This window comes from Oryctolagus cuniculus, unplaced genomic scaffold (genome assembly GCF_964237555.1).
Source record: "Oryctolagus cuniculus unplaced genomic scaffold, mOryCun1.1 SCAFFOLD_118, whole genome shotgun sequence".
NCBI classification, from domain to species: Eukaryota; Metazoa; Chordata; class Mammalia; order Lagomorpha; family Leporidae; genus Oryctolagus; species Oryctolagus cuniculus.
The window spans coordinates 73816-93542 of NW_027208295.1; the positions used below are offsets into that span (position 1 = coordinate 73816).

General features: G+C 40.7%; 1 protein-coding gene across 1 annotated transcript in view; it reads right to left on the reverse strand.

Annotated features, from left to right (window-relative positions):
• Positions 1 to 19727, reverse strand: part of LOC138848167 (zinc finger protein 717-like) — a 52634-nt gene that overhangs the window by 7154 nt on the left and 25753 nt on the right. The gene's annotated exons all lie outside the window — the stretch shown is intronic.

The window sequence follows — 19727 nt, forward strand, 5'->3', positions numbered from 1 at the left end:
CAGGGCAGACATTTAGCTTAGTGTTGTTTATGATGCCACCTCAGAGTGTCTATGATTTCCAATGCCAGCTCTAGTTTCTAGCTCCCAGATAATGCAAACCTGGGGAAGCAATGGTGATGTCACCAATGAAGGAGGCCTAGATTCTATTCCTCAATCCTGGCTTCAGTCCTGCCCCACCTGTTTGGTATGGTTATCTAGGAAGTGAATTAAAGTATCAAAGTTCTCTATCTCTCAGTCCATCAACTTTTTTCTCTATCAAGCTAATAAATATTTTTTTAAGTAAAAGAGAAAATACAGGTAAGATAAAGAATACAAATTAGCTTTTGCCCTTGTCTATGATTATTCTACTGATAAACAATTGAAATAACATTATACCTAATTAAAGTGAAAGCAATGGAAATACTTGCCCAAAGCATTCAAATGATAAACATTTGAAATGACATTATACATAATTAAATGAAAGCAATGGAATTTTTTGCCCAAAAAGAGAACCTGGGAATGTCTGCAGTACAATCTGCATTTGTGACTCACTGAGAAAAATGCTTAGAGATTCGTTTCAGAACCTGCAATAGTCACCAGAATTGTGATCCAGCAGGCTAAGCCTCCACCATCAATGCTGGCATCCCATGTAAACAGAGGACTTGAGTCCTTGCTGCTCCACTTCCAATCTAGTTCCCTGCTAATCTGATTGAAAGAGCAGTGAAAATGGCCTGAGTATTTGGACCCTTCCACCAATGTGGGAGACCCATGGAGTCCCAGGCTCCTGGCTTTGGCCTGGCCCAGTCCCAGCCATTGTGGGCATTTGGGGAATGAACACTAGATAGAAGATATATCCTTTTGTCTCCCTGTCTCTCCCAATCTCTGCAAGTCCACCTTTCAAATAAATAATCTTAAAAAAATAAATGAGCCTCCAGTAGATTCTTTTCTCCACACATTCCTTATCCTATTCCAGAATCCAATTCAGCTTCTCAAAGGTATTAAGGACTCTATTACTCTAACAATTTGAAAACAAACTTATCTGTGTTTTAGCACTAGGTAACTCTTCCTCTTGCAGAATGCTAAGTGTTTACTTCATAGGTAGCACTAAAACACTGTTCAGTACATCATCTATGTGTAGAATGTTTCAGACATGACCCCAAAAATGTAGCATATTGTGCTTAGTTTCAACTCAATTCATGTAACAAATATATATTTTGCTATAGCAACAGAAAGAGACCAAACTGCATTATTATAGATGACAGTAATGTTTCATAATCATGCCAAATTCATAATTCATTTCTGTATATTCTGTGAGAACAAATTTTATGTTTATCTTTCTATTTTAAAATTTTGTAAAGATTTATTTATTTATTTGAAAGTCAGAGTTACACAGAGAGAGGAGTTGGCTGCAATGGCTGGAACTGCACCAATCTGAAGCCAGGAACCAGGAGCTTCTTCTGGGTTTCCCACATGGGTTCAGGGGCGCAAGGACCTGGGCCATCTTCCACTGCTTTCCCAGGCCATAGTAGAGGGCTGGAGCAGAAGTGGAGCAGCCAGGTCTCAAACCGGTGCCTATATGGGAAGTCGATGCTTTAGACCAGGGCATTAACCCACTGAGCCACAGAGCCAGCCCCATATTTTCCATTTTAATTAACTAGTATACTGGGACTGGCACTGTGGCTAGCAGGTAAAGCCACTGCCTTCAGTGCTGGCATCCCATATTGGTGCCAGTTCAAGTCCCAGTGGCTTCACTTCCAATCCAGCTCTCTGCTATGGCCTGGGAATTCAGTAGGAGATGGCCTAAGTCCTTGGGCCCCTGAACCCATGTGGGAGACCCAGAAGCTCTTCAATTCTAGCTTTGGACCAGTGCAACTCCGGCCACTGTGGCAAACTAGGGAGTGCACCAGCAGATGGAAGACTCTCTCTCCCTCCCCCTCTGCCTCTCTGTAACTCTGACTTTCAAATAAATTAAAAAAAAACTAAAAAAATAAATAAATAAACTAGCATTAAACACCTAAAATGAGTACTGACAAGCTGGGGAATAATTAAAAAAAAAAAAAAAACACTTACAGGTGATATATTAATTTTCTTTCCTCTTAGAAACATGTGGAGGACCCAGAATCATACCTGGGAGAGAAGGTGAATGGCAGGAGTTCAAAGAAAACTCTAGAGGCCAACGCTGTGGCATAATGGGTAAAGCTGCTGCCTTCAGTGCCAGCATTCCATATGGGTTCTGGTTTGAGTACTGCCTCCTCAACATACAATCTAGCTTTCTGCTATGTCCTGAGAAAGCAGTGGAACATGGTCCAAGTCCCTGGGCCACTGCACCTGCATGGGAGACCCAGAAGCTCTTGGGTCTTGGCTTTGGATCGGCTGAGCTCCAGCCTTTGCAGTAATTTGGAGGGTGAGCCAGCAGATAGAAGACTTTCTCTCCCTGCAACTCTTTCAATAAATAAATGAAATCTTAAAAAAAAAAAAAAAAAAAAAAAAAACCTCTGGTTTCCTTCTGCACTGAACATTGGGGAAAAAAAAGGATATAATAGAATGAATAAAGAATAATAAATACATTAACCAAGAAAACATCAGCTTCACTGTGGAGGAATAAACCTCTAAAAATAGAAATACATAGGAAAATGCATCCACCTATATTAAGTAGCAGAGATTATACAGAAGTTAGCATTGGTTTAACAAAAGCATTATCTACAAATTTTGTAAAATAATAATGTGAAAGTAAAAAGAAAAGTTGAGTGTTCAAATGAATAAGGTTATCAGAGATAAACATTATGTTGTTATTAAAGTTTATACTAAAGAAATTTAACAAATACACATAATGCATATTTAATGCAGTGCACTTTACCAGTAATGATTCCAAGTAGCACCTTTCCCTGTATTCATCCCTTCACAAAACCCTGGATTGGGGCTGGCACTGTGGCCTAATGGGTAAAACTGCCACCTGCAGACTGGCATCCCATATAGGCACTGGTTTGATTCCCAGCTGCCCCACTTCTGATCCAGCTTTCTGCTATGCCCTGGGAAAGCAGTAGAAGATGGCCCAAGTCCTTGGGCCCCTGTACCCATGTGGAAGACCCAGAAGAATCTCCTGGATCGTGGCTTTGGATTGGCACAACTCTGGCCATTGCAGTCAACTGGGGAGTGAACCAGCAGATGGAAGAGCTCTCTATCTCTCTCTCTGCCTCTCCCTCTCTCTGTGTGTAACTCTTTCAAATGAATAAATAAATATTTTTGAAAAAGACCATGAATTTCACCATTTCAATTGATTTACCCCATGAGATACCAGTAAATGTGATAGAAATAGACAATTTGTTAAAATATTTATTTATATGAAAGAGTTACACAAAGAGAGAAGGAGAGGCAGAGAAGAGAGAGAGAGAGAGAGAGAAGGAGGAATAAAGAGAGGTCTTCAAACTGCAGGTTCACTCCCCAGATGGCTGCAATGGCTGGAGCTGTGTAGATCCAAAGATATGAACCAGGAGCTTCTTTCAGGTCTCCCACAAGGGAGCAGGGGCCAAAGGACTTGGGCCATCTTCTACTGTTTTCCCAGGCTGTAGCAAAGAGCTGGATCAGAAGTGGAGCAGCCGAGTCATGAACTGACACCCATATGAGATGCTGGCACTGCAGGTGGTGTCTTTACTTGCTATGTCACAGAACCAGCCCCAGAAATAGACAATTTGTAAAGTATTTGCCTTCTCAGCTTTTCTTTTTCTGACAGTTATCTTCTGAAAAACCCTGGGGCCTGCCTGTTGAAGAGATAGTATGTAGGCTGGTGCCATGGCTCACTAGGCTAATCCTCCACCCGTGGCACTGGTATTCCAGGTGACAGTCTCAGTTGGGGTGCTGGTTCTGACCCAGTTGCTCCTATTCCAGTCTGCTCTCGGCTGTGGCCTGGGAAGGCAGTGGAGGATGGCCCAAGTGCTTGGGCCCTGCACCCACAAGGGAGACCAGGAGGACGTGCCTGTCTCCTAGCTTTGGATAAGCACAGCATGCTGGCCATAGCAGCCATTTGGGGGGTGAACCAATGGAAGGAAGACATTTCTCTCTGTCTCTCTCTCACTAACTCTGCCTGTCAAAAAAAGAAAAAAGAGATAATATATAGCCAAGATTCACCACAAACCCCAGACACTTAAGTGAAGCCTCAATCAGTTCCCCAAATGACTAAACTCTCATTTCTGCTCCTGGACTGATCATAGGAACTGCCCAGTTGAGTACAGCCCATAACACAGAGTCTGAACTGCAAATCAAATGGCTATTTGTTAAGCCATTGTGTTTTCTGATTTGTCCTACATCAAATGCTGATATATATCAGTAAGTATGGCAGAAAGTTGAATTACATGCAAACTACAATGCATACAACTTCAAAATTTCATTTGGAAGTTCCCATAAAACAGGGCCAGCATTGTCACATAGCAAGTAAACCTGCCGTCTGCAATACAAGCACCCCATATGAGCACTGGTTCATGTTCTGGCTCTTCTGCTTTTGATCCAGCTTCCTGCTGATGGCCTGAGAAAAGCAATGGAAGATGATCCAAATACTTGGGCAAATGCTACCAATGTGGGAGATCCAGATGAAGATCTTGGTTCCTGGCCTCATTCTTTCCTGGCCCTGCTCAATGCAGCCATCTGTGATGTGAACAAGCAGAAGGGAGATCTCTCTGGGTCTCTCCTCTATATACAATACTTTCAAATAATTTTTTTTAAAAAAACTTGAATAAAAGCTCCTATAAACACAATCTTTGCCTATCAATTAGACCTTAGAAAAGCTGCTGATACAAAAAAAAAAAAAAAAAGTCCTGGGATTCATAAAAATAAATTATCTGGAGACCATAAGGTTGTTCTTCACATTTCGGCTTATATATGGTCATTGTGTTCTTTTGGTTTAAATTTTAAGAAGCTTATTATCATATGAAATCTAATTTAATATACTTTTACTATCTCAGAAGGCAGGATAAAGGTTCACAGTAATTTTCTGTAGCTGCATGTATACTGCATGTTGTTCAAGAAGAAATTACTGAAAGGGAGGAAATTTTTATGATATGCTTTTTGTTTTTTTTAAAGATGTATTTATGTGAAAGTGAAATTTATGCAGAGAGCGAGAGAGAGAGAGAGAGATCTTCCATCTGATGGCTCACTCTGCAAATGGCTGCAATGGCCGGAGCTGCACCAACCAAAGCCAGGACCCAGGAGCTTCTTCCAGGTCTCCCACATGGGTGCAGGGACCCAAGGACTTGAGCCATCTTCTACTGCTTTCCCAGGCCATAGCAGAGAGCTGGATCAGAAGTGGAGCAGCCAAGTCTTGAACCTGTGCCAATATGAGATGTGGGCACTTCAGGCCAGAGCATTAACCTGCTGTGCCACAGCACCAGCCTCATGATATGCTTTTTGAAGTCATACACTCCAAACATAGCATTAGTAGCAAAAGGAAAGACATGCTCATGAAAGTTTTCTAAAACAGTACTATTTGAATTGGTGACAATTTCTGAAATGGATCTGAAAAATAAATGTTTTTTAATTAACTGTGGCAAGATAGAGAACATTAGGCAGAAGTTAAGGTGCTGGGTATTTACAAATCATGTGACACTACACAAAGCACTTTTCTCCTGAAATACAATTTATTTCATCTTTTTTACAGAGATCCTGGCAAAACTTCCTTGAGCTACCAAGAAGGACTATTAGAATACAGGGGGCAGGAGTCCTCCAAGATGGTGGAATAGGGAGGGAGCACACTGATAGTCCAGGAAAAGATAGTTTAATAAAAGTGGAGATACTGTAGTTTCAGGGAAGAGTTAGGGGAAAAAACTGCAGAAGGAACTCTTCCAGAACTAGTGGGACATGGTGGACCCATGTGGAGGGTACGGGTGCCCATGGCTCAGGACCCAAGCTGCTGAGTCTACACGCCAGTGCTGGAAAGGGAGGTGAGGCAAAACCTCAGTAGCCCAAGACACTGGCAGGGAAGTCGCAGGAAGAGCCTAGAGGGAATGAGGCTTAAAGCCCTGTGGGGGAAAGACCACTAGGCTAACTAAAAGACTGAAATAAAATAAATAAAATAAAATAAAATAAAAGGGACCAGTATGGACATGATTCTCTCTCTCCACTCACCTTACAAAGGTGAGCAAGACAAAGAGCAGGCACCATTTTGGACATATGTAAAAGCTGTGCTACCTCAGGGCTGTGCCCGCCCTCAGCCAAGCAGAAAAACCTGACTCTGGTGCGAGAAATAAAAGGAGGTTAGGACCTAGTGATGTGTGGGAGCTTATGAACTGTGACTGTGAAAAAAAACAAAAACAAACTGAGGGTGTGTGAGAGAACTCGTGGAGTGCCTGAGATGTAAGTACTCTTAGGAGACGCCACAAACTTGGTAACCTTGGAAACCTGGTGGAAGACTTCAGGGGAATCTGAGCTTACACTGAGGACTGCACAGATCCTTTGTGTGGTCCTTGGGACAGAGCAGACAAATATTATACCCACAGGGGCCAGAGCTCAGACACTGCCTGCCTTCAATTCCACTCAGCTGTGTGGAATTACTTACCTTCTTAATAAAAAATAAAAATAAAAAACCAGAGAGAAGGAGAAAAAATTTAATATGCCTAACCTGGGTGTGTCACCCTTAACCCTGAAGAATCAAACAGAGCTCTCTTGCCACACCCATCACAAGCCTCTAAGGATCCATCAAAAGCAGACAGTCCACTTAATTGAGTCATAGTATAACAAGAAAAACCACAACAGCAAAAAAAAAAAAAAAAAAAAAAAAAGAAGAAGATAAAGAAGAAAACCAAAGAATATCTCCATAATGCCAAGCAAGAAATGCAGAAACTGAGGAAACAAGAACAAGGAAGACATTATGATGCCCCCAAGTGAACAAGACACCCCAAGCCAAGATGAGAAGATAGAAGAAATGCAACATATGGATTTCAAAAAATATATGAAAAGAACACTTAGAAGTTCTCAAAAACAAATTCTTGAACTACAGAAATCCTTACTGGACAGGGTAGAAAATCTCTCATGAATATGAAATCTTAAGGAAAAATCAAAATTAAATGAAGCAATTAGTAGAACATGAAATTGTGATAGTGAAGAGAAATCAAAATGAAATGAAGAATTCAATAGATCAAATGACAAATGCATTTGAGAGCCTTAAAAAGAGAGACTACTGGACTTAGAAGACAGAGCACAGGAAAGCATACAGTGAAACCAAAGAAAAGAAGAGGAAATTAGAAATCTAAAAAATATTGTTGGAAATCTACAGGATACTATTAAAAAAGCCAACATTCAGGTTCCAGGAGTTCCTGAAGGCATGGAGAGAGAGAAAGGCCTTTTTAGTGAGATACTAGTAGAAAACTTCCTGAATTTGGAGAAGGACAGAAACATCCTAGTACAGGAAGCTCATAGAAACCCTAGTAAACATGACCAAAAGAGATTCTCGACATAACACATTGTAATCAAACTCACTACAGTGAAACATAAACAAAAGATACTAAAATGTGCAAGAGAGAAACATCAGATTACTCTCAGAGGATCTCCAATCAGACTCACAGCTGACTTCTCATCCGAAATCCTACAGGTTAGGAGGGAATGGCAAGATATAGCCCAGGTACTAAGAGAGAAAAATTGCCAGCCCAGAATATTATATCCTGCTAAGCTCTCATTTGTGAATGAAGGTGAAATAAAGACCTTTCATAGCAAACAGACATCGAAAGAATTTGTCACCACTCGTCCAGCCCTGCAAAAGATGCTTAAAGATGTGTTACACAGAGAAACACAGAAACATGGCCATAAATATGAAAAAAGGTAAAGGAAGAAAATCTCCCAGTAAAAGATCACAGGAATTTCAAAGCATATATTAGAAATATCTTTGGGAAAATGGCAGGGCAAAGTTACTACTTATCAATAGTCACATTGAATGTTAATGGACTCAAATCTCCAGTTAAAAGACACAGACTGGCTGAACGGATTAAGGAAAAAAACCCATCTATTTGCTACCTACAAGAAACATATCTTTCCAAGCCGGTGCTGCAGCTCACTAGGCTAATCCTCTGCCTTGTGGCGCTAGCACACCAGGTTCTAGTTCCGGTCAGGGCGCCAGATTCTGTCGGGTTGCCCCTCTTTCAGGCCAGCTCTCTGCTGTGGCCTGGGAGTGCAGTGGAGGATGGCCCAAGTACTTGGGCCCTGCACCCCATGGGAGACCAGGATAAGTACCTGACTCCTGCCATTGGATCAGGACGGTGCGCAAGCGGCGGCGACCATTGGAGGGTGAACCAACAGCAAAAGGAAGACCTTTCTCTCTGTCTCTCTCACTGTCCACTCTGCCTGTCAAAAAAAAAAAAAAAAAAAGAAAAAAGAAAAAAGAAAAAGAAACACATCTTTCCAACAAAGATGCATACAGACTGAAAGTAAAAGGTTGGAAAAATGTATTCCATGCCAACAGAAACCAAAAAAATAGCAGGTGTAGCCATATTAATATCAGACAAAATAAACTTTAACACAAAAACTGTTAAGAGAGACAAAGAGGGGCACTATATAATGATTAAGGGAACAATTCAACAGGAAGACATAACTATTATAAATGGATATGCACCTTATTACAGGGCACCGGTTTATTTAAAAGATATGTTAAGGGACTTAAAAGGGAGACATAGACTCAAATACAATAGTATTGGGCGACTTCAATACTCCACTCTCAGAAATAGATCAACCCAACAGAAGATCAACAAGGAAACAGCAGATTCAATTGACACTACAGCCCAAATGGATCTAACAGATATCTACAGAACTTTCAATCCTACACTTAAAGAATTTAAATTCTTCTCAGCAGTGCATGGAACCTACTCTAGGACTGACCACATACTAGCCCATAAAGCAAGTCTCCGCAAATTTAAAAAAATTAGAATCATACGATGCAGCTTCTCAGACCATAGTGCAATGAAGTTGGAAATTAGCAACTCAGGAATCCCTAGAGCATATGCAAACACATGGAGACTGAACAACATGCTCCTGAATGAACACTGGGTCATAGAAGAAATCAAAAGAGAAATCAAAAACTTTCTGGAGGTAAATGAGGATAACAACACAACATATCAAACTTATGGGATACAGCAAAAGCAGTGTTAAGAGGAAAGGTTATAGCAATAGGTGCCTACATCAAGAAATTGGAAAAACACCAAATAAATGAGCTTTCAATTCATCTCAAGGATCTAGAAAAACTTCAAAAAACCAGACCCAAATCTAGTAGAAGAGAAATAATTAAAATCAGAGAAGAAATCAGCAGGATTGAATCAAAAAAAAAATTACGAAAGATCAGCCAAACAAAGAGCTGGTTTTTTGAAAAAATAAATAAAATTGACAACCCACTGGCCCAACTAACTAAAAAAAGAAAAGATCAAATCAATAAAATCAGAGATGAAAAAGGAAACATAACAACAGACACCAAAGATATGAAAAGAGTCATCAGAAATTACTACAAGGACTTGTATGCCAGCAAACAGGAAAAACTGTCAGAAATGGATAGATTCCTGGACACATACAACCTACCTAAATTGAACCAGGAAGACATAGAAAACCTAAACAGACCCATAACTGAGATAGAAATAAAGGCCCTCCCAAGAAAGAAAAGCCCAGGACTGAATGGATTCGCTGCTGAATTCTACCAGACATTTAAAGAAGAACTAACTCCAATTTTTCTCAAACTATTCAGAACAATCGAAAAAGAGGGAATCCTTCCAAATTCTTTCTATGAAGCCAGCATCACTTTAATTCCTAAGCTGGAAAAAGATGCAGCACTGAAAGAACATTCAGACCAATATCCCTGATGAACATAGATGAAAAAAACCTCAATAAAATTCTGGCTAACAGAATGCAACAACACATCAGAAAGATCATCCAACCAGACCAAGTGGGATTTATCCCTGGTATGCAGGGACGGTTCAATGTTCGCAAATCAATCAATGTGATGCACCACATTGACAAACTGCAGAAGAAAAACCATATGATTATCTCAATAGATGCAGAGAAAGCATTTGATAAAATACAACACCATTTCATGATGAAAACTCTAAGCAAATTGGGTATAAAAGGAACATTCCTCAATACAATCAAAGCAATTTATGAAAAACCCATGGCCAGCATCCTATTGAATGGGGAAATGTTGGAAACATTTCCACTGAGATCTTGTACCAGACAGGGATGCCCACTCTCACCACTGCTAGTCAACATAGTTCTGGAAGTTTTAGCCAGAGCCATCAGGCAAGAAAAAGAAATTAAAGGGATACAAATTGGGAAGGAAGAACTCAAACTATCCCTCTTTGCAGATGATATGATTCTTTATCTAGGGGATCCAAAGAACTCCACTAAGAGACTATTGGAACTCATAGAAGATTTTGGCAAAGTAGCAGGATATAAAATCAATGCACAAAAATCAACAGCCTTTGTATACACAGGCAATGCCATGGCTGAGAAAGAACTGTTAACATCAATCCCATTCACAACAGCTACAAAAACAATCAAATACCTTGGAATAAACTTAACCAAGGATGTTAAAGATCTCTATGATGAGAATTACAAAATCTTAAAGAAACAAATAGAAGAGGATACCTAGAAATGGAAAAATCTTCCATGCTCATGGATTGGAAGAATCAATAGCATCAAAATGTCCATTCTCCCAAAAGCAATTTATAGATTCAATGCAATAACAATCAAAATACCAAAGACACTCTTCTCAGATCTGTAAAAAATGATGCTGAAATTCATATGGAGACACAGGAGACCTCGAATAGCGAAAGCAATTTTGTGCAACAAAAACAAAGCTGGAGGCATCACAATACCAGATTTCAGGACATACTACAGGGCAGTTGTAATCAAAACAGCATGGTACCGGTACAGAAACAGATGGATAGACCAATGCACCAGAATAGAAACACCAGAAATCCAAACATCTATAGCCAACTTATATTTGATCAAGGATCCAAAACCAATCCCTGGAGTAAGGACAGTCTATTCAATAAATGGTGCTGGGAAAATTGGATTTCCAAATGCAGAAGCTTGAAGGAAGGCACCTACTTTACACCTTACACAAAAATTCACTCAACATGGATTAAAGATCTAAATCTATGACCCAACACCAGCAAATTATTAGAGAGCATTGGAGAAACCCTGCAAGACATTGGCACCGGCAAAGACTTCTTGGAAAATACCCCAGAGGCACAGGCAGTCAAAGCCAAAATTAACACTTGGGATTGCATCAAATTGAGAAGTTTCTGTACTGCAAAAGAAACAGTCAGGAAAGTGAAGAGACAACTGACAGAATGGGAAAAAATATTTGCAAACTACACAACAGATAAAGGGTTAATAACCAGAATCTACAAAGAGATCAAGAAAGTCCACAACATCAAAACAACCCACTTAAGAAATGGGCCAAGGACCTCAATAGACATTTTTTCAAAAGAGGAAATCCAAATGGCCAAGAGACACATGAAAAAATGTTCAGGATCACTAGCCATCAGGGAAATGCAAATCAAAACCACAATGAGGTTTCACCTCACCCTGGTTAGAATGGCTCACATACAGAAATCTACCAACAACAGATGCTGGCGAGGATGTGGGGAAAAAGGGACACTAACCCACTGTTGGTGGGAATGCAAACTGGTCAAGCCACTATGGAAATCAGTCTGGAGATTCCTCAGAATCCTGAATATAACCCTACCATACAACCCAGCCATCCCACTCCTTGGAATTTACTCAAAGGAAATTAAATTGGCAAATAATAAAGATGTCTGCACCATAATGTTTATTGCAGCTCAATTCACAATAGCTAACACCTGGAATCAACCCAAATGCCCATCAACAGTAGACTGGATAAAAAATTATGGGACATGTACTCTATAGAATACTACACAGCAGTCAAAAAAAAAATGAAATCTGGTCATTTGCAACAAAATGGAGGAATCTGGAAAACATCATGCTGAGTGAATTAAGCAAGTCCCAAAGGGACAAATATCATATGTTCTCCCTGATCTGTGACAACTAACCAGGCACCTAAAAGGAAGCCTGTTGAAGCGAAACGGACACTTTGAGAAACAGTGACTTGATCACCCCTTTTCCTAACTATTGATGAACAACTTAATACTTTATCCCTTTTAGTACTTGTTTGTTCTACTTAATACTTTGGTTGAACTCTTTAATTAACACACAATTATTCTTAGGTGTTTAACTTTAACTGAAAAGTGGTCCTTGTTAAATATAAGAGTGGGAATAAGAGAGGGAAGAGATGTACAATTTGGGACATGCTCAAGCTGACTTGCCCCAAATGGTAGAGTTAAAAATGTGCCAGGGGATTCCAATTCAACCCCATAAAAGTGGCATGTACCAATACCATGTCACTAGTCAAAGTGATCAATTTCTGTTCACAGTTGATCATAATGATAAGATTAAGAGTCAACGGGATCACATAAGCAAGACTAGTATCTGCTAATATTAACTGACAGAATTAAAAAGGAGAGAATGATCCAACATGGGAAAACAGCAGTCTAGCCTCAGAATCAGCCCTTAAGGCATTTGGATCTGGCTGAAGAGCCCATGAGAGTATTTTAAGCATGGACAGCCAAGACACACTGGAAAAAAAAAATTAAAAAAATAAGAAATAAAAGCCTAAATAAAAGATCCCTGTGAGTGATATCTCAATGGATAGAACAGGCCTTCAAAGAAGGAGCTACCTTTCTCTGAAGGCAGGAGAGAACTTCCACTTTGACTATGACCTTGTCTAAATAAGATTGGAGTCGGTGAACTCAAAAGGCTTCCACAGCCTTGGCAACACATGACAAGAGCCTAGGGTGATTACTGATGCCATAAACAAGACTGTCAATAGTTAAATCAACAACAGGAGTCACTGTACACTTACTCACCATGTAGGATTTCTGTACTTAATATGTTGTTCAATGTGAATTAATGCTGTAACTAGTACTCAAACAGTACTTTACACTTTGTGTTTCTGTGTGGGTGCAAACTGTTGAAATCTTTACTTAATATATGCTAAATTGATCTTCTGTATATAAAGATAATTGAAAATGAATCTTGATGTGAATGGAATGGGAGAAGGAGCCAGAGATGGGAGGGTTGCAGGTGGTGGGGGGAAGCCATTGTAATCCAAAAGCTGTACTTTGGAAATTTATATTTATTAAATAAAAGTTAAAGAGGAAAAGAATACAGTGGGCAGAAGCATAGCCCAGGTACCAAGTATATAACAGACTAGATTTTACAGACCTCCATTTCTAGAGATGCTGATAGTGGAATGATGTAATGGGCATGTGGCAGGAAGCAATGCAAATAGTGACTCTCAGATTGGAGAGGTTATCCCTCCACTCCAGGCTGCACCCTTAAGACCCTTGTCTTTCTAATCCACTCACAACTCTCTTTTGAATGCTGGTCCAGGACTTCTATTACTACCAAGTTTTGAAAACTAATGGGTGAGGTAACGTAATATCAAGCACATCTTGTTCACTCTGGTCAGTATGACCCATAACTGCTTGAACCATGCAACTAGGATCTTTACTTTTTAATGACTCTTGTCTCTGCTCTGAGCCTTAAGGTGTTATCTCAGAGAGCTTTAAGTTGTATTCTGTTAGAAAAGATTCCTATTTATTGAGCTCCCTTCTTCAAATGCCATAAAAACTTCTCACTTCCAAAGGAAATGGGACTGTTCCCCAGTACCCAAACTTCCATGTTCCCAGAAACTGTTTATTGTATAAGTTCTGTAACCTTGAATGAGTAGCACTGGGAAGGCTATACAGTGCAGGAAATGAGAAACTTCATTTAAGGAAGATACACCAGAAACCCCATAAATGCAATTGCAACACAGTGTAAGTCAGAGTGCACACATTTCACAGTGAAGACATTTCACTAGTATTGTTGCTATACTCATCTTAAAGATGAGTAAACAGTGACAGAGGTGCAACCTACATTCAGCTCATGTACAATTCAGCTCAAATGGTCTGAATACCCATCTCCATCCCACAGCCATCTTGTATGAGACTAGTTGTCTACAGAAATTTTAGAACCCCTTTCTGTATACCTGGAGACCCACTGGTCTTCTGTCAGACACATCATCTTCTCTTTTTTAAAAAAGATTTATTTTTATTTATTTGACAGGCAGAGTTACAGAAAGGCGTAGAGACAGAGAGAGAGGTCTTCCATCCGCTGGTTCACTCCCCAGATGGCTGCAACCAAGCTGTGCCAATCCGAAGCCAGGAGCCAGGAGTTTTTCTGGGTCTCCCACATGGGTGCAGGGGCCCAAGGACTTGGGCTATCTTCTACTGTTTTCCCAGGCCACAGCAGAGAGCTGGATCTGAAGAGGAGCAGCCAGGATTAGAACCGGCACCCATATGGGATGCTGGCACTTCAGCCCAGGGCGCTAACCCACTGAGCCACAGCGATAGCCCCTCATCTTCTGACAAAAAAAAAATCCTTGAAAATCCAACATTATTCATTCCTTCTATGACTTTGGAACTGAGGATCTACCACTGGTATCCCTTCCTGAACCAGCCAAGGTCTATAGGGTGTATCTGAAAGAGAGATTATAATGCCTCCAATCTACAACTGCACCTATGCCATCAAGAGACAGGAACCTGCCCTGCTCTCCAAAGTTCCCTTTACCCCCACACTAACATTCACGGACATAGAAACCAATCACACAGTCCTTGAGCAATATGAGGACAGCTTCAGGACCAGAAATTCTCTAAAGATGGTGGGAGTGGTTGCAATAGCATATGCTGAGAAGGAAAACAAAGGAGATTTTCCATGATCTTTCCCTGTTGACATCATGGGCTGATGAAGCTACTTTCCCTGTAAAACAGTGCACAGCTCCATTAGAAAGAAATTTGCTGGAAAATCAACCTCTTAGGATACAGCGAGGATACATAAAACTTGTATAACCATATGAAGTGCTCGCATAATATTCCAATTCCTCATTAATTCCTGGCTTGGCAAATATATTTGAAAGAAACATACTATAACTTGGCCGGCACCATGGCTCACATGGCTAATCCCCCACCTGCAGCGCCGGCACCCGTGTTCTAGTCCCAGTCGGGGTGCTGGATTCTGTCCCGGTTGCTCCTCTTCCAGTCCAGCTCTCTGCTGTTTCCCAGGAGTGCAGTGGAGGATGGCCCAGGTCCTTGGGCCCTGCACCTGCATGGGAGACCAGGAGGAAGCACCTGGCTCCTGGCTTTGGATCAGCACAGCGTGCCAGCTGTGGCGGCCACTTGGGGTGTGAACCAATGGAAAAAGGAAGACCCTTCTCTCTGTCTCTCTTTCTCTCACTGTCTAACTCTGCCTGTAAAAAAAGAAAAGAAAAGAAAAGAAAAGAAACATACTGTAAGTCGAGAAATTAAAATGTGGAAAGAATTTTTGGAAATTGTCTTTATATATATAAATATTTTTTAAATTCTCATAATTAAATTGTGGTTCTAAAACCTCAAATACTTCTACAGATACTTAGAAAAAACCTCCAAGGACTCTCTTTAACTTTAGTGTTTAGGGGGCGGAGCCAAGATGGCGGAATAGTGAGGGCACGCACCGATAGTCTGGGAAAATTTAGTTTAATAAAAGGGGAGTTACGGTAGCCTCAGAAAAAAGAACCAGGAAAATATTACAGAGGAAACTCTTCTGGATCAAGTAGCCGTGAATCGGAGGACCTACTGGGAGAACAAGGTCGCCCACCGCGCGGAAGCCGAGCCGCGGGACCGAGCCGCCCAAGCCACAGGGTCTGCGCGCCAGTGCTCGAAGGGGAGTGCGTGCCACACAGACAACAGTGGGGAGACTTGGGACGTCCAGGGCTCCGAGTCCACACATTGGCGCTGGAAGGGGAGCGGACCTGCGTGGAGAGCGTGGGAGCCCACAGTTCGGGACACCAGCAGCAGACTCAAAATACCAGCGCTGGAACACGAGGTGAGCCAAACCTCAATAGCCCGAGACACCGGCAGGCAAGTGGAGAGAGGAGACTAGAGGGAACGACCCCCGGGGGGGGAAACTTCACCAGGCTAACTGGAAGAGAGAGAGGAAAAAAGAAAAAAGGTGACTGGTACAGACACAGGTTTCTCTCTCTCCGCTCACCTCTCAAGGGCGAGCAAGACAAAGAGCAGGTGCCATCTTGGACATACGTCATAAGCAGAGCGACCTCAGGTCTGCTCCGGCCCTGAGCCTAGCAGAAAAACCTGACTCTGGGAGGGGCAAATTAACAGGAGATTAGGACCTTGTAAATTTGTGGTGCTACTGAACTGAGACTGTGAAAAAAGAGACGGTGGGGGAGAGAACTCACGGAACTCACGTGAGCACTCTCCAGAGATGCTACAATTCTGTAACTTTGGCAACCCAGTGGGAGACTGAAGGAGAATTTGAGCCCACTCTGAGGGCCAAACAGATTCCCTGTGTGGTCCTTGGGAAAGAGCTTCTGATCTCTGGCTCCTGTGGGTATATCATTTGCCTGCTAACTACCTCCAACTTCGTACAGCTGTGCAGAATAACTTCCCTTTTGAATCAAAAAAAAAAAAGAAAGAGAGAGAGAGAGAGGTTTACCACGCCTAACCTGGGAGTGTCACCTTTGGCACACCAAACAGAGCTCTCAGGCCACACCCATCTCAAGCCCTAAGGCTCCATCAAAAACAGATAGTCCACTTAATCTAGAGTCATAGTATAACAAGAAAAAGCACCACAGTGAAGAAACCAAATATCTCCAATATGCCAAATAACAAATGCAAAAACCAAGGTAATAAAAACAAGGAAGTCACCATGAAGCCATCAAATGAAAAAGACACCCCAATTCAAGATTATGAGGATGATGACATAGAAGAAATGCAAGAAGCAGATCTCAAAAAATTGATAAGAACATTAAGAAGTTCTCAAAAACAAATTCTTGAACTACAGAAATCCTTAATGGACAAGATAGAAAATCTCTCTCGTGAAAATGAAATATTAAGGAAGAATCAAAATGAAATGAAACAACTAGTACAACAGGAAACTGGGATAGTGACTGAAGTGAAGAATTCAATAGATCAAATGAAAAACACAATAGAGAGCCTTACAAACAGAATGGGTGAAGCAGAAGAGAGAATATCGGACTTAGAAGACAGAGAACAGGAAAGGATACAGTCAGACCAAAGAAAAGAAGAGGAAATTAGAAATCTAAAACATATTGTCGGGAATCTTCAGGATACTATTAAAAAACCCAACATTCGGGTTCTAGGAGTTCCTGAAGGCATGGAGAGGGAGAAAGGATTAGAAGGTCTTTTTAGTGAGATATTAGCAGAAAATTTCCCAGGTTTGGAGAAGGACAGAGAAATCCTAGTACAGGAAGCCCACAGAACCCCTAATAAACACGACCAAAAGAGATCCTCACCACGACACGTTGTAATTAAACTCTCCACAGTGAAACATAAAGAAAAGATCCTAAAATGTGCAAGAGAGAAACGTCACATTACTCTCAGAGGATCTCCAATCAGACTCACAGCTGACTTCTCATCAGAAACTATACAAGCTAGGAGGGAATGGCGAGATATAGCCCAGGAACTAAGAGAGAAAAATTGCCAGCCCAGAATATTATATCCTGCAAAGCTATCATTTGTGAATGAAGGTGAAATAAAGACTTTTCATAGCAAACAGAAATTGAAAGAATTTGTTGCCACTCATCCAGCCCTGCAAAAGATGCTTAAAGATGTGTTACACACAGAAACAAAGAAACACGGTCATCAATATGAAAGAAGGTAAAGGAAGGAAACCAAGGAAGGAAAGCTCACAGCAAAAGATCACAGGGAATTCAAAGCATATATTAGAACTTATCTTTGGCAAATGGCAGGGCAAAGTTACCACTTATCATTAGTCACATTGAACGTGAATGGCCTGAACTGTCCAGTTAAAAGACACCGACTGGCTGATTGGGTTAAGGAACAAAACCCATCTATTTGCTGCTTACAAGAAACACATATTTCCAACAAAGATCCATACAGACTGAAAGTGAAAGGCTGGAAAAAGATATACCATGCCAACAGAAATGAAAAAAGAGCAGGTGTAGCCATCTTAATTTCAGACAACATAAACTTTACCACAAAAACCATTAAGAGAGACAAAGAGGGACACTACATAATGATTAAGGGATCAATTCAACAGGAAGATATAACAATTATCAATGTATATGCACCTAACTACAGGGCACCAGTTTATCTAAAAGATTTGTTAACGGACTTAAAGGGAGACTTAGACCCCAATACAATAGTACTGGGGGACTTCAATACTCCACTCTCAGAAATAGACAGATCAATAGGACAGAAGATCAACAAGGAGACAGTAGATTTAAACGACACTATAGCCCAAATGGATCTAACAGATATATACAGAACTTTCCATCCTACAGCTAAAGATTTTACATTCTTCTCAGCAGTACATGGAACCTTCTCTAGGATTGACCACATACTAGGCCATAAAGCAAGTCTCAGCAAATTCAAAAGAATTAGAATCATACCATGCAGCTTCTCAGACCATAAAGGAATGAAGTTGGAAATTAGCAACTCAGGAATCCCTAGAGCATACGCAAACACATGGAGATTGAACAACATGCTCCTGAATGAACAATGGGTCATAGAAGAAATCAAAAGAGAAATCAAAAACTTTCTGGAAGTAAATGAGGATAACAGCACAACATACCAAAACTTATGGGACGCAGCAAAAGCAGTGTTAAGAGGAAAGTTTATATCAATAGGTGCCTACATCAAGAAATTGGAAAGGCACCAAATAGATGAGCTTTCAATTCACCTCAACGATCTAGAAAACCTACAGCAAACCAGACCCAAATCTAGTAGGAGAAGAGAAATAATTAAAACCAGAGAAAATCAACAGGATTGAATCAAGAAAAACATTACAAAAAATCAGCCAAGCGAGAAGCTGGTTTTTTGAAAAAATAAACAAAATTGACACCCCATTGGCCCAACTAACTAAAAAAAGAAGAGAAAAGACCCAAATCCATAAAATCAGAGATGAAAAAGGAAACGTAACAACAGACACCACAGAAATAAAAAGAATCATCAGAAATTACTACAAGGTCTTGTATGCCAGCAAACAGGGAAACCTATCAGAAATGGATAGATTCCTGGACACATGCAACCTACCTAAATTGAACCAGGAAGACATCGAAAACCTAAACAGACCCATAACTGAGACAGAAATTGAAACAGTAATAAAGGCCCTCCCAACAAAGAAAAGCCCAGGACCAGATGGACTCACTGCTGAATTCTACCAGACATTTAAAGAAGAACTAACTCCAATTCTTCTCAAACTATTCAGAACAATCGAAGAAGAGGGAATCCTCCCAAATTCTTTCTATGAAGCCAGCATCACCTTAATTCCTAAGCCGGAAAAAGATGCAGCACTGAAAGAGAATTACAGACCAATATCCCTGATGAACATAGATGCAAAAATCATCAATAAAATTCTCGCCAATAGAATGCAACAACACATCAGAAAGATCATCCACCCAGACCAAGTGGGATTTATCCCTGGTATGCAGGGATGGTTTAATGTGCGCAAGACAATCAATGTGATACACCACATTAACAGACTGCAGAAAAAAAACCATATGATTATCTCAATAGATGCCGAGAAAGCATTTGATAAAATACAACACCCGTTCATGATGAAAACTCTAAGCAAATTGGGTATAAAAGGAACATTCCTCAATACAATCAAAGCAATCTATGAAAAAC